This window comes from Pleurodeles waltl, chromosome 6 (assembly GCF_031143425.1).
Source record: "Pleurodeles waltl isolate 20211129_DDA chromosome 6, aPleWal1.hap1.20221129, whole genome shotgun sequence".
Lineage (NCBI taxonomy): Eukaryota > Metazoa > Chordata > Amphibia > Caudata > Salamandridae > Pleurodeles > Pleurodeles waltl.
Window position 1 is genome coordinate 716,567,490 of NC_090445.1, and position 14,760 is coordinate 716,582,249.

Here is a 14,760-nt window from a genome sequence, read left to right on the forward strand (position 1 = left end):
TGGGTGGATTGAAGGAGGATGCTGGAAACTGGCGATCTTTGTTAGTGAGAGATATTTGTTACTTTTGATGAAGCACAACACAGGTTTGCAGTAGGTGACGGACAGTTTTTGACATTTGCTAAAATGACTGTGATGGCGAGACAACTGGGGATGGTTCCCAGGGCGCCTGAGGAATCTATTACAGTGAAAAACATAACTGAGATCATGCAGGAAGGTAGGCAGATCTAATATATATAAAGCATTACTGCAGGATCACATGGTCTGTTCTCTGAATATCCGAACTAAATGGGATCAGGATCCTGACGCAGCCTGGGTAGGATACTGACATATCACAAGACACAAGACTGTGTCTAGCAAGGTTCTCCTTCACCCAGTGTTGGATACTGCATAGGGCTTATCTCGCCCCACACAAGGTATGATAGCGCGTCCAGTCCTTGTAGATTACTTATACTTGGACACCCGGAGGTCGGTGAACCTTTTGACCAGGTTGAGTTCTCCCCATCCAAAGAAATCCCTATATTAACAAAGCTAATACGATGTAAGTAAGTCTCAAAATCAAATTATACACATATACGAACATTACTGGCTGTCCATAATGGCAGAAGAAACGCAACCTACGTAAAACTTGGATTATAATGCACTCAGATATAGCAGTGCAAATCACTAATAAAAGCAACTGAGATTGACTAATTGCATACATTGATCAGCATAACAAGATTTCAATTCAGCACGGTGCGTTAAATGAATACCTCAACTAACCTCTGATTAGCATTGGCATGTGGGGCTTCATGCAAAACGAATTTAGTCAACATAAATTTAGAAAACTTCTAGCTTTGGCTCTGTCAAAATAGGCACCTGGTACCTAAGAAGGAAAATACAATGAATAATACATTTATCCTTTCATAATTACCAAATACAATCAGCATTCAAGATAAGTCTTCGTCCTTCAGGTACCAGTTCGATCAGCATGGGGCTTCTCCAAAGGAGGGGCAAAGTTAAAGTTACGTTTTCCTTGCAGCAGCAAGGAATACAGGGGCAAAAGGTATTGTATGGGCAAAACGGGGTAAAGTTAAAGTTAAAGTCTCTAGGGTGAGAATTCTTTAGAGTCTCTCTCTGGGATAGAGAAAAAGCATCAAAGTGTCATCAAAGTAAAAGTGGCAATGGCATCAAAATTGCGTCAAAATGGTGTGTCTTCAAAAATGGCTTCAAAATGGCTGTCTTCTCTTTGTCCGCTGGGATTAAGTAAGAAAAGTTCCAAATTCTTCAGGATCTTCCATTGGAGGGTCCATGGGGTGATTTCTCTTTGACCAATGAATAGTGTCTTTTCTCTTAATACTCATCTACGTGTAAGGTGTCCTTGGAGTTTTGGAACATAACTAGCAACTAGGTTGCCAATTAATTCTGCATCAGTGTCTTCATTGTCTGCACCTGCAGACACTGACCTTGAGCTTCAAAGGGGATGAAAGTTGCCTAACGCGCAACTATGAGATAAGTGTATTAGTCATTCTACTGGAAAAATACAGCTTTTAAAGATTCAAACACGTCTTTGTTAATACAAGTGAAAACTACGCAGTTAAAATTGAGACCAGGCAACTAGGCCAAAGCCTCTGCTAAATTTAAGCTAAGCATGTAACAGTTTCAATGAGAAAATCATAAAGTATAACTTCAAATATGACATATTAGTACACTTTGACGGTTTTCATGATTAACTAAGCATGTTTAAACTAATGGTGACCTACTTCGTGGGCACATTTCTCTACACATTTTATTTTTCTTTGCTAAAACACATTGCATATACGGTTTTGTTGCATGATATATAAATGTTTGTTAGTCTTTCTTTTTCCGCTTCATCAATCCCTCCTCTGATGACTAACCATGTCATCATACTAAATCTTCCTTCACAAATTTTATTTTATTCAAAATTCTGTTTCAATATTCTTTCATTTCAATTAATTCTCTTTTTCGTTTTTCTCCCTTTGAATTTTCTCTGTATAGTTTTACCATTTCTTTTTGTTCTTTCTTTTCAGTTCTTCTCTTGTTTCTTAATCTCAATATTTTAATAATTTTCCATATTCCCCAAATACCTATTAAACAAACTAATATTATTAATATTCCTTTTACTATTTTCATTAATATTCCGTTTCAAATGTTGCTGAGCCAATTTCCCACGGAAGCAAAACCTTTTCCAACTTTTTCCCATACTCCTGGTTCTTTCAATTCTTTCAGATCTGTACTATCGTTAGTTAAATTTGTAAGAATATTTCTAATTTGTTTACTGTTGTCAGGTATATATGAGCAACAGTGACGTGCACTAAGCATTTTGCAAACGCCGCCATTCTTTGCTAAAAGAATGTCTAAAGCAAGCCGATTTTGAAGAGTCATAGCTCTTTCTGCAGCAAGTTCAGTATCCATCAGGATCATTGCTCCTGAGAAATTTGTCAGCATGTTATCCACAATAGTAGACAACTTTCGTATTTTAATTGAATTTAGTATAACTCCTACTGAAGGAATTATTGCTCCAAATATGTCTCCTACCACACCAGAAGCTGTCTCCCTTTTCTGAATACGATGTAATGCAGACAGCTTCGGAAATTTCTTTAAGTCATCTAGTTGATAAATCTTTGGAAATACTATTCCCAAATAACATCTCCCATATCATCCTTTAGGAAGACGATAATAGGCGTTAAGTCCACAAATATAATGGACCCCTGTAATAGCTGGGTCTTGTCCATTCAACATGAACGTCCATTTACTCTTGAATAAAAACACGTGTTTACATTCACTCGTTCCCACAAATATTTTGTCATAATATGATTTAGGTCTATATATACAAAGTTTTCCTATATGTAATGCATCTAAAGCTAATTTCCCTTGTGTTTTTATTGCGGCGAAAGCATAGTTATTTACAGATGTCCTTTTTTACAATTCTTTCTCAAATTTTTCTTTCAGCTGTTTTCTTCTATCTTCATCTAAAAAGCTTTTCTCTACGGGTGAAAGTAAGCATGTAAGGTTGTTTCTATGAGCGTAAACTGTAGCAAAAGGCGAGATTGGCTCAAAGAAACCTCTAACTAATTTTATATAATAGTCTCTTGCTATTTTACTCAAATACTCAATTATGGGGACAAAGGAAAATACGACGTCCTGATTGGAATAGAAGAATTGAATATACTTCTGATTATAAAATCTGGTTAGTAACAAACTACATGTTATTCCATACGTAAGGGGCATGCTATGATATGTAACTCCTTCTAATACTGATGTAGGGATTTGTGTAGATACATAACATTCCTTCGCGTCCATTGTCTCAACATACTCATTCAGCAAGCGATAGAAAACATTAGATGAGAGTTCTTTTTTTGTGTTAGTATCGTCATGTAAATATTTTTCGTCTTGTTCGAGTCTCTTTAAAGGAGTTAATTCAGTAGTAGTTTTAACCACTTCGCTGCCAGGCCTTTTCCCCCTCCTGTGCCAGGCCTTTTTTTGCCTATTTGGGGCAGTTCACGCTTAGGCCCTCATAACTTTTTGTCCACATAAGCTAACCAAGCCAAATTTGCGTCCTTTTTTTCCAACATCCTAGCGATTCTAAAGGTACCCAGACTTTGTGGGTTCCCTTGAAGGAGGCCAAGAAATTGGCCAAAATACAGTGAAAAATTCGTTTTTTTCAAAAAAATTGGAAAAAGGGGCTGCAGAAGAAGGCTTGTGGTTTTTCCCCTGAAAATGGCATCAACAAAGGGTTTGCGGTGCTAAACTCAGCAGCTTCCCAGCTTTCAGGAACAGGCAGACTTGAATCCGAAAACCCAATTTTTCAACACAATTTTGGCATTGTACTGGGGCATACCCCATTTGTGCAATTTTTTGTGCTTTCAGCCTCCTTCCAGTCAGTGACCGGAATGGTCATGAAACCAATGCTGGATCCCAGAAACCTAAACATTTCTGAAAAGTAGACAAAATTCTGAATTCATCAAGGGGTCATTTGTGTAGATCCTACAAGGGTTTCCTACAGAAAATAACAGCTGAAAAAGAAAAATATTGAAATTGAGGTGAAAAAAACATCAATTTTTCTCTACTTTTTACTCTGTAACTTTTCCCTGCAATGTCAGATTATCGAAAGCAATATACCGTTACGTCTGCTGGACTCCTCTGGTTGCGGGGATATATAGGGTTTGTAGGTTCATCAAGAACCCGAGGAACCCAGAGCCAATAAATGAGCTGCACCCTGCAGTGCGTTTTCATTCTATACCGGGTATACAGCAATTCATTTGCTGAAATATAAGGAGTAAAAAATTGCTATCAAGAAAACCTTTGCATTTCCAAAAAGGGCACAAGATAAGGTGTTGAGGAGCAGTGGTTATTTGCACATCTCTGAATTCCGGGGTGACCATAGTAGCACGTGAATTACAGGGAATTTCTCAAATAGATGTCTTTTTTACACACACTCCTATATTTGGAAGGAAAAAATGTAGAGAAAGACAAGGGGCAATAGAACTTGTTTTGCTAATCTATGTTCCCCCAAGTCTCCCGATAAAAATGGTACCTCACTTGTGTGGGTAGGCCTAGCACCCGCGACAGGATATGCCCCAAAACACAACGTGGACACATCACAGAAAACAGAGCTGTTTTTAGCAAAGTGACTACCTGTAGATTTTGGCCTCTAGCTCAGCCGCCACCTAGGGAAACCTACCAAACCTGTGCATTTCTGAAAACTAGAGACCTAGGGGAATCCAAGGAGGGGTGACTTGTGTGGCTCGGACCAGGTTCTGTTACCCAGAATCCTTTGCAAACCTCAAAATTTGGCTAAAAAAACACATGTTCCTCACATTTCTGTGGCAGAAAGTTCAGGAATCTGAGAGGAGCCACAAATTTCCTTCCACCCAGCATTCCCCCACGTCTCCCGATAAAAATGATACCTCACTTGTGTGGGTAGGCCTAGCGCCCGCGACAGGATATGCCCCAAAACACAACGTGGACACATCACAGAAAACAGAGCTGTTTTTAGCAAAGTGACTACCTGTAGATTTTGGCCTCTAGCTCAGCCGCCACCTAGGGAAACCTACCAAACCTGTGCATTTCTGAAAACTAGAGACCTAGGGGAATCCAAGGAGGGGTGACTTGTGTGGCTCGGACCAGGTTCGGTTACCCAGAATCCTTTGCAAACCTCAAAATTTGGCTAAAAAAACACATGTTCCTCACATTTCTGTGGCAGAAAGTTCTGGAATCTGAGAGGAGCCACAAATTTCCTTCCACCTAGCGTTCCCCCACGTATCCCGATAAAAATGATACCTCACTTGTGTGGGTAGGCCTAGCGCCCGCGACAGGATATGCCCCAAAACACAACGTGGACAAATCACAGAAAACAGAGCTGTTTTTAGCAAAGTGACTACCTGTAGATTTTGGCCTCTAGCTCAGCCGCCACCTAGGGAAACCTACCAAACCTGTGCATTTCTGAAACTAGAGACCTAGGGGGATCCAAGGAGGGGTGACTTGCGGGGCTCGGACCAGGTTCTGTTACCCAGAATCCTTTGCAAACCTCAAAATTTGGCTAAAAAAACACATGTTCCTCACATTTCTGTGGCAGAAAGTTCTGGAATCTGAGAGGAGCCACACATTTCCTTCCACCCAGCGTTCCCCCACGTCTCCCGATAAAAATGATACCTCACTTGTGTGGGTAGGCCTAGCGCCCGCGACAGGATATGCCCCAAAACACAACGTGGACATATCACAGAAAACAGAGCTGTTTTTAGCAAAGTGACTACCTGTAGATTTTGGCCTCTAGCTCAGCCGCCACCTAGGGAAACCTACCAAACCTATGCATTTCTGAAAACTAGAGACCTAGGGGAATCCAAGGAGGGGTGACTTGTGTGGCTCGGACGAGGTTCTGTTACCCAGAATCCTTTGCAAACCTCAAAATTTGGCTAAAAAAACACATGTTCCTCACATTTCTGTGGCAGAAAGTTCTGGAATCTGAGAGGAGCTACAAATTTCCTTCCACCCAGTGTTCCCCCAAGTCTCCCGATAAAAATGATACCTCACTTGCGTGGGTAAGCCTAGCGCCGGCGACAGGAAACACCCCAAAGCGCAACGTGGACACATCCTAAATTTTGGAAAAAAACAGAGGTGTTTTTTGCGAAGTGCCTACCTGTAGATTTTGGCCTCTAGCTCAGCCGGCACCTAGGGAAACCTACCAAACCTGTGCATTTCTGAAAACTAGAGACCTAGGGGAATCAAAGGAGGGGTGACTTGCGGGGCTCGGACCAGGTTCTGTTACCCAGAATCCTTTGCAAACCTCAAAATTTGGCTAAAAAAACACATGTTCCTCACATTTCTGTGGCAGAAAGTTCTGGAATCTGAGAGGAGCTACAAATTTCCTTCCACCCAGCGTTCCCCCACGTCTCCCGATAAAAATGATACCTCACTTGTGTGGGTAGGCCTAGCGCCCGCGACAGGATATGCCCCAAAACACAACGTGGACATAACACAGAAAACAGAGCTGTTTTTAGCAAAGTGACTACCTGTAGATTTTGGCCTCTAGCTCAGCCGCCACCTAGGGAAACCTACCAAACCTGTGCATTTCTGAAAACTAGAGACCTAGGGGGATCCAAGGAGGGGTGACTTGCGGGGCTCGGACCAGGTTCTGTTACCCAGAATCCTTTGCAAACCTCAAAATTTGGCTAAAAAAACACATGTTCCTCACATTTCTGTGGCAGAAAGTTCTGGAATCTGAGAGGAGCTACAAATTTCCTTCCACCCAGCGTTCCCCCACGTCTCCCGATAAAAATGATACCTCACTTGTGTGGGTAGGCCTAGCGCCCGCGACAGGATATGCCCCAAAACACAACGTGGACATATCACAGAAAACAGAGCTGTTTTTAGCAAAGTGACTACCTGTAGATTTTGGCCTCTAGCTCAGCCGCCACCTAGGGAAACCTACCAAACCTGTGCATTTCTGAAAACTAGAGACCTAGGGGGATCCAAGGAGGGGTGACTTGCGGGGCTCGGACCAGGTTCTGTTACCCAGAATCCTTTGCAAACCTCAAAATTTGGCTAAAAAAACACATGTTCCTCACATTTCTGTGGCAGAAAGTTCTGGAATCTGAGAGGAGCCACAAATTTCCTTCCACCCAGCGTTCCCCCACGTCTCCCGATAAAAATGATACCTGACTTGTGTGGGTAGGCCTAGCGCCCGCGACAGGATATGCCCCAAAACACAACGTGGACATATCACAGAAAACAGAGCTGTTTTTAGCAAAGTGACTACCTGTAGATTTTGGCCTCTAGCTCAGCCGCCACCTAGGGAAACCTACCAAACCTGTGCATTTCTGAAAACTAGAGACCTAGGGGGATCCAAGGAGGGGTGACTTGCGGGGCTCGGACCAGGTTCTGTTACCCAGAATCCTTTGCAAACCTCAAAATTTGGCTAAAAAAACACATGTCCCTCACATTTCTGTGGCAGAAAGTTCTGGAATCTGAGAGGAGCTACAAATTTCCTTCCACCCAGCGTTCCCCCAAGTCTCCCGATAAAAATGATACCTCACTTGCGTGGGTAGGCCTAGCGCCGGCGACAGGAAACACCCCAAAGCGCAACGTGGACACATCCTAAATTTTGGAAAAAAACAGAGGTGTTTTTTGCGAAGTGCCTACCTGTAGATTTTGGCCTCTAGCTCAGCCGCCACCTAGGGAAACCTACCAAACCTGTGCATTTCTGAAAACTAGAGACCTAGGGGGATCCAAGGAGGGGTGACTTGCGGGGCTCGGACCAGGTTCTGTTACCCAGAATCCTTTGCAAACCTCAAAATTTGGCTAAAAAAACACATGTCCCTCACATTTCTGTGGCAGAAAGTTCTGGAATCTGAGAGGAGCTACAAATTTCCTTCCACCCAGCGTTCCCCCAAGTCTCCCGATAAAAATGATACCTCACTTGCGTGGGTAGGCCTAGCGCCGGCGACAGGAAACACCCCAAAGCGCAACGTGGACACATCCTAAATTTTGGAAAAAAACAGAGGTGTTTTTTGCGAAGTGCCTACCTGTAGATTTTGGCCTCTAGCTCAGCCGCCACCTAGGGAAACCTACCAAACCTGTGCATTTCTGAAAACTAGAGACCTAGGGGAATCCAAGGAGGGGTGACTTGCGGGGCTCGGACCAGGTTCTGTTACCCAGAATCCTTTGCAAACCTCAAAATTTGGCTAAAATAACACATGTTCCTCACATTTCTGTGGCAGAAAGTTCTGGAATCTGAGAGGAGCTACAAATTTCCTTCCACCCAGCGTTCCCCCACGTCTCCCGATAAAAATGATACCTCACTTGTGTGGGTAGGCCTAGCGCCCGCGACAGGATATGCCCCAAAACACAACGTGGACATATCACAGAAAACAGAGCTGTTTTTAGCAAAGTGACTACCTGTAGATTTTGGCCTCTAGCTCAGCCGCCACCTAGGGAAACCTACCAAACCTGTGCATTTCTGAAAACTAGAGACCTAGGGGAATCCAAGGAGGGGTGACTTGCGGGGCTCGGACCAGGTTCTGTTACCCAGAATCCTTTGCAAACCTCAAAATTTGGCTAAAATAACACATGTTCCTCACATTTCTGTGGCAGAAAGTTCTGGAATCTGAGAGGAGCTACAAATTTCCTTCCACCCAGCGTTCCCCCACGTCTCCCGATAAAAATGATACCTCACTTGTGTGGGTAGGCCTAGCGCCCGCGACAGGATATGCCCCAAAACACAACGTGGACATATCACAGAAAACAGAGCTGTTTTTAGCAAAGTGACTACCTGTAGATTTTGGCCTCTAGCTCAGCCGCCACCTAGGGAAACCTACCAAACCTGTGCATTTCTGAAAACTAGAGACCTAGGGGGATCCAAGGAGGGGTGACTTGCGGGGCTCGGACCAGGTTCTGTTACCCAGAATCCTTTGCAAACCTCAAAATTTGGCTAAAAAAACACATGTTCCTCACATTTCTGTGGCAGAAAGTTCTGGAATCTGAGAGGAGCCACAAATTTCCTTCCACCCAGCGTTCCCCCACGTCTCCCGATAAAAATGATACCTCACTTGTGTGGGTAGGCCTAGCGCCCGCGACAGGATATGCCCCAAAACACAACGTGGACATATCACAGAAAACAGAGCTGTTTTTAGCAAAGTGACTACCTGTAGATTTTGGCCTCTAGCTCAGCCGCCACCTAGGGAAACCTACCAAACCTGTGCATTTCTGAAAACTAGAGACCTAGGGGGATCCAAGGAGGGGTGACTTGCGGGGCTCGGACCAGGTTCTGTTACCCAGAATCCTTTGCAAACCTCAAAATTTGGCTAAAAAAACACATGTTCCTCACATTTCTGTGGCAGAAAGTTCTGGAATCTGAGAGGAGCTTCAAATTTCCTTCCACCCAGCGTTCCCCCAAGTCTCCCGATAAAAATGATACCTCACTTGCGTGGGTAGGCCTAGCGCCTGCGACAGGAAACACCCCAAAGCGCAACGTGGACACATCCACAATTTTGGGAGAAAACAGTGCCTACCTGCGGATTTTGGCCTGTAGCTCACCCGGCGCCTAGGGAAACCTACCAAACCAGTGCATTTCTGAAAACTAGAGACCTAGGGGAATCCAAGGAGGGGTGACTTGCGGGGCTCGGACCAGGTTCTGTTACCCAGAATCCTTTGCAAACCTCAAAATTTGGCTAAAAAAACACATGTTCCTCACATTTCTGTGGCAGAAAGTTCTGGAATCTGATAGGAGCCACAAATTTCCTTCCACCCAGCGTTCCCCCAAGTCTCCCGATAAAAATGATACCTCACTTGTGTGGGTGGCCCAGGTGCCTGCAACATAATAAGGCCCAAAACCTGAAGGGATAGAAGGGATAGCACAGCAAGTTTATAAGGGCATATTCTTTTATACATCTTTAGACGGACTCTGCTTTGGGGACCCACATAAGTGAGGTGTCATTTTACTTGGGAGACTGAGGGGAAAACTGGGGAGTAGGAATTTTGTGCTGGAGCGGTGATCCTACTAAGAAAAATCAGGAAAATATGCTTTTTTATGCAAATTGTGAGGTTTACAGAGGAGTCTGGGTAAGAAAATGTTGGGGGAGCCACACAAGCCACACCTCCCTAGACTCCTTGGGGTGCCTAGTTTTAAAAAGTTTCTGGGTTTTGTAGGTTTCCCTACATGACGGCCGCACCCAGGACCAAAAACATAGGTGGGCCCTCCCCCCCAAACACAGGTATTTTTGGAATATATCACTTTGATGTGTGCACATACGTCCGTGATGTGCCAAACACTAAAATTGTGAAAAGAAACACACTTAGGTTATGTGAAGAAGACCCCTCACCCACCAACCAAGTTGGTGGCATGCTTCATCATCGGGGTCCCACCTGAGGCACCTAGCGTGTCTCAAGTGTGCTGCGACGCCTGATTACAGCGGAGCAGGTTTTGTCATTTGTACCACACATACTGGTTGGATTTGGCACGAGGGTGAGTGATGGTTCAGTAGATCAAATTTTATTAACAAGAGATTTCACAAAAGTGAAATGCACTGGTAATAACTGAAAGGCCAAAAAACTGAACCAATGACTCACAGCTCGTGAGCTGTAAAGCCACGACAAGGCACCAACCGCTTTACAGTCCATTCACACACCTTTCATACATGACATGCACTAGACCATTCACGCCGCCAGCCACGGGCCCAGCACATTACAAGACTCGCATCCACAGACAGCGCCAGTCAAGGGCCCATCACTTTCATACGCCCACATGCCTGATACAGCAATCACACCAGCTGATGAGTGTGTGGACTGGCGTTTGGCCGGCACTGCCAGCCAAGCGCCACCCCACCCACACCACCAGCCAAGCGCCACCCCACACACACCGCCAGCCCAGCACCACCCCACACACACCGCCAGCCCAGCGCCACCCCACACACACCGCCAGCCAAGCGCCACCCCACACACACCGCCAGCCAAGCGCCACCCCACACACACCGCCAGCCAAGCGCCACTCTACACATGCCATCCCCTTTTTTTTGTTTTTAAACAACAAAGAAACCACTAATCATAAATTAGTACAAAACTACAAACACAAAAGCTCTAACTGAATACATGACTAATGCCAACCGTGAAACCGAACATATAAAAATATAAAACACCAGTTTACGCTCACGGAATTTCCCAATAATTCTTCTGTGTGTGGTAGCTCCTGAAACAGCCACCCACACACAGCCCAGGCTTTGAAGGACAATCAGGGCAGTACATCCTAGTCTCCTTCCTGATACCTCTTCGAGCACAGACTCTACATCTCTTAGCAGGAAAGTTTTTTTTGGCCGTGGGAGGAATGTGCTCAGCAAAGTGACGATCTTTCAATCTAGCCACATCCTCCACCACTGCTTCTCTAGGAACTCTTGCCTGTTCCAGCACAACAAGGCTAGCTATGATAGACTCCTGAAATTTCACAAATGTCATCCTTGACTCTGGAGAACTATCCTTAAACACAACAAAAGCATTAAAAGTTGCCAAGTGGAACAAGTGAAGCGCTAATTTCTTATACCACACATAAGACTTACGAGCAGCAGTGTAAGGTTCTAACCTCTGATCTACTCTATCAACACCACCCATGTGCTTATTATAGTCTAAGATGCACACAGGTTTGCGCACTTCGGCAACCTGACCCCAAACAGCCACAGGTGAAGTACTCTCATCATGGATGGTGCTTAGCATGTATACATCCCTCTTGTCTACAAATTTCAGAGCTAGCAGCTCATCATTCCGCAAGGCACTGCACTGTCCCTTCTCAAGTTTTTTACAGACAAGCTCTTTTGGATAGCCTTTCCGATTAGAGCGGATTGTGCCACAAGCAACAGTGTCCACTCTGAACAACTCCTTGAACAACCGAACTCCAGTGTAGAAGTTATCTACATATAAATGGTGACCTTTGTTAAACAGTCGTCTACCAAGTTCCCACACAATTTTCTCACTAACTCCAAAAGTGGGAGGACAACCAGGGGGGTCAATATTGGAATCCCTACCAGTGTAGACCCGGAAATTATAAACATATCCTGTACTACTTTCTGACAGCATATACAATTTAATTCCATACCGTGCCCTCTTGCTAGGAATGTACTGCCTAAAAACCAAACGACCCTTGAACAGGACCAAAGACTCATCTACAGATATTTCTTTCCCTGGAACATAGATCTCTGAAAACCGATCTACCAAATGATCAAGGACAGGTCTAATCTTAAAAAGACGGTCAGAATCAGGATGATCTCGTGGCAAGGCTAAAGCATTATCTACAAAATGCAACATCCGAAGAAGAAGCTCATACCGGTTACGACTCATGATGGCAGGAAATATAGCAGTTGCCATCAAGGGACTAGTAGACCAATATGAAGACAGCGACGGCTTCCTTATCAGCCCCATCAAAAAAGTTAAACCCAAGAACTTTTTCAACTCTTCCAGATTTGTGGGAATCCACCGGCTAGCTCTAGAGTGTGGCCTAAGTCTGGCAGCGTTGTCCCTCAAAAACTGCTCTGCATACAAATTAGTCTGCTCAACAATCTCTTCCAAAAATATATCGTCCATAAACAACTCAAAAAAGTTGACGGGCAAAAAGTTTTCCGTATTAACTCGACACCCTGGAAAACCAGTAAACGCAGGCAACTGTGGCTGCTCCATGTTTGGTGCAACCCATGCGTCAGGTCTTCCAATGGGAAGCCTTTCAGCCGCTGGCTCCTGCACCATTGGCACATCACTGTCCTCCTCTAAAACAGGCCCTTCATCAGCACTGAGAGTGGCTTCATCATCAGATGATTCATCTCTGACAGAAAATTCACTTCCAGAATCCTGCACTTCCTCCTCTGCCTCAGATGCAGAGTCAGTCTCATATTCATGGTCAGAAGATGACTCAAAAAGCACACTAACAACCTGCTGAGCGGTCATCCTACGGCTGGCCATGATCCTTCCTACTAAAATTAACTGGACAAATACACCACCAACAACCAGCACTGTGTAAGATAAGTAACAAAGTATAGGTTTATCACTAAGAATTATAAACTCAAAAACTATACTGCTCACTTGCCTGAAAAAGCTTGACTCACCAGCAACTACTCTGCACAGCCACAGCAATCACCAACGATATCCCACTAAAAAGAGAAAAAAAAAAGCAAATTAGACATAAGACAACACAATAATCATTGTGCATAACTCTAAGGACAATTTCACACACAATCCTGCATTCAGTACACCACCTACAAACATGTCATTCATGCATTGCAACAATACTCACTTGGAGTAAATTTATTTACTTACCTAAAACATGCAACTACGCAAACCGCAGGACAACTACTGCCAAAACTGCAACAAGCCACAGCAAAGTCAGCAAAAGCTTTGAACTAAAACAAAAAGGAGAAAAACTGTTATTATCATAAAAGTAAATACTTCGCCAGTTGACAAACACTCCGCCACTAACCATTTTTTCATTTTCCCGTGTCTAGTCTTCTCTGCTTGGGGGAAGATGGGCCTAAAAAAAAAATAGGCCAATCTACCCCCAAGGGGAGGGGGCAGAAATCACCCAGATTACATTGCACCATTTGGGGGGGGGGGCGACCCTTGCCCAAGGTGCCACACCCCCACACAAAGCACACACACACATACATAGTATCCCTGGCGCTATGGGGATTCTGCCTCCCTTGGGGACAGAAAGGCCTAGAAAATAGGCATATCTGCCCCCTAGGGGGGCAGAACTGCCCAAAAATACATGTGGGCCCCTGGGGGCGACCCTTGCCCAAGGGGCCACCCCCCAACACAAAAAATAAAAATCAACAATAAAATCCCTGGTGTCTAGTGGCTTTCTGCCCCCCTTGGGGGCAGATCGGCCTAAAAATAGGGCCAATCTGCCCCCAAGGGGGGCAGAAACGACAATAAATACATTGCGCCCCTGGGGGGAGCGACCCTTGCCCAAGGGGCCACCCCCCAACACAAAGCACACATACATACATACTATTTCTGGCGCTATTGGGATTCTGCCCCCCTTGGGGGCAGAAAGGCCTAAAAAAAATAGGCCTCTCTGCCCCCAAGGGGGGCAGAACTGCCCAAAAATACATGAGGGCCCCTGGGGGCGACCCTTGCCCAAGGGGCCGCCCCCCAACACAAAAAATACACATCAACAATAAAATCCCTGGTGTCTAGTGGCTTTCTGCCCCCCTTGGGGGCAGATCGGCCTAAAAATAGGGCCAATCTGCCCCCAAGGGGGGCAGAAACGACAATAAATACATTGCGCCCCTGGGGGGAGCGACCCTTGCCCAAGGGGCCACCCCCCAACACAAAGCACACATACATACATACTATTTCTGGCGCTATTGGGATTCTGCCCCCCTTGGGGGCAGAAAGGCCTAAAAAAAATAGGCCTCTCTGCCCCCAAGGGGGGCAGAACTGCCCAAAAATACATGAGGGCCCCTGGGGGCGACCCTTGCCCAAGGGGCCGCCCCCCAACACAAAAAATACACATCAACAATAAAATCCCTGGTGTCTAGTGGCTTTCTGCCCCCCTTGGGGGCAGATCGGCCTAAAAATAGGGCCAATCTGCCCCCAGGGGGGGCAGAAACGACGTAAAATACATTTGCCCCCAAAGGGGAGCGACCCTTGCCCAAGGGGCCGCCCCCCAACACAAAAAATACAAATCAACAATAAAATCCCTGGTGTCTAGTGGCTTTCTGCCCCCCTTGGGGGCAGATCGGCCTAAAAATAGGGCCAATCTGCCCCCAAGGGGGGCAGAAACGACGT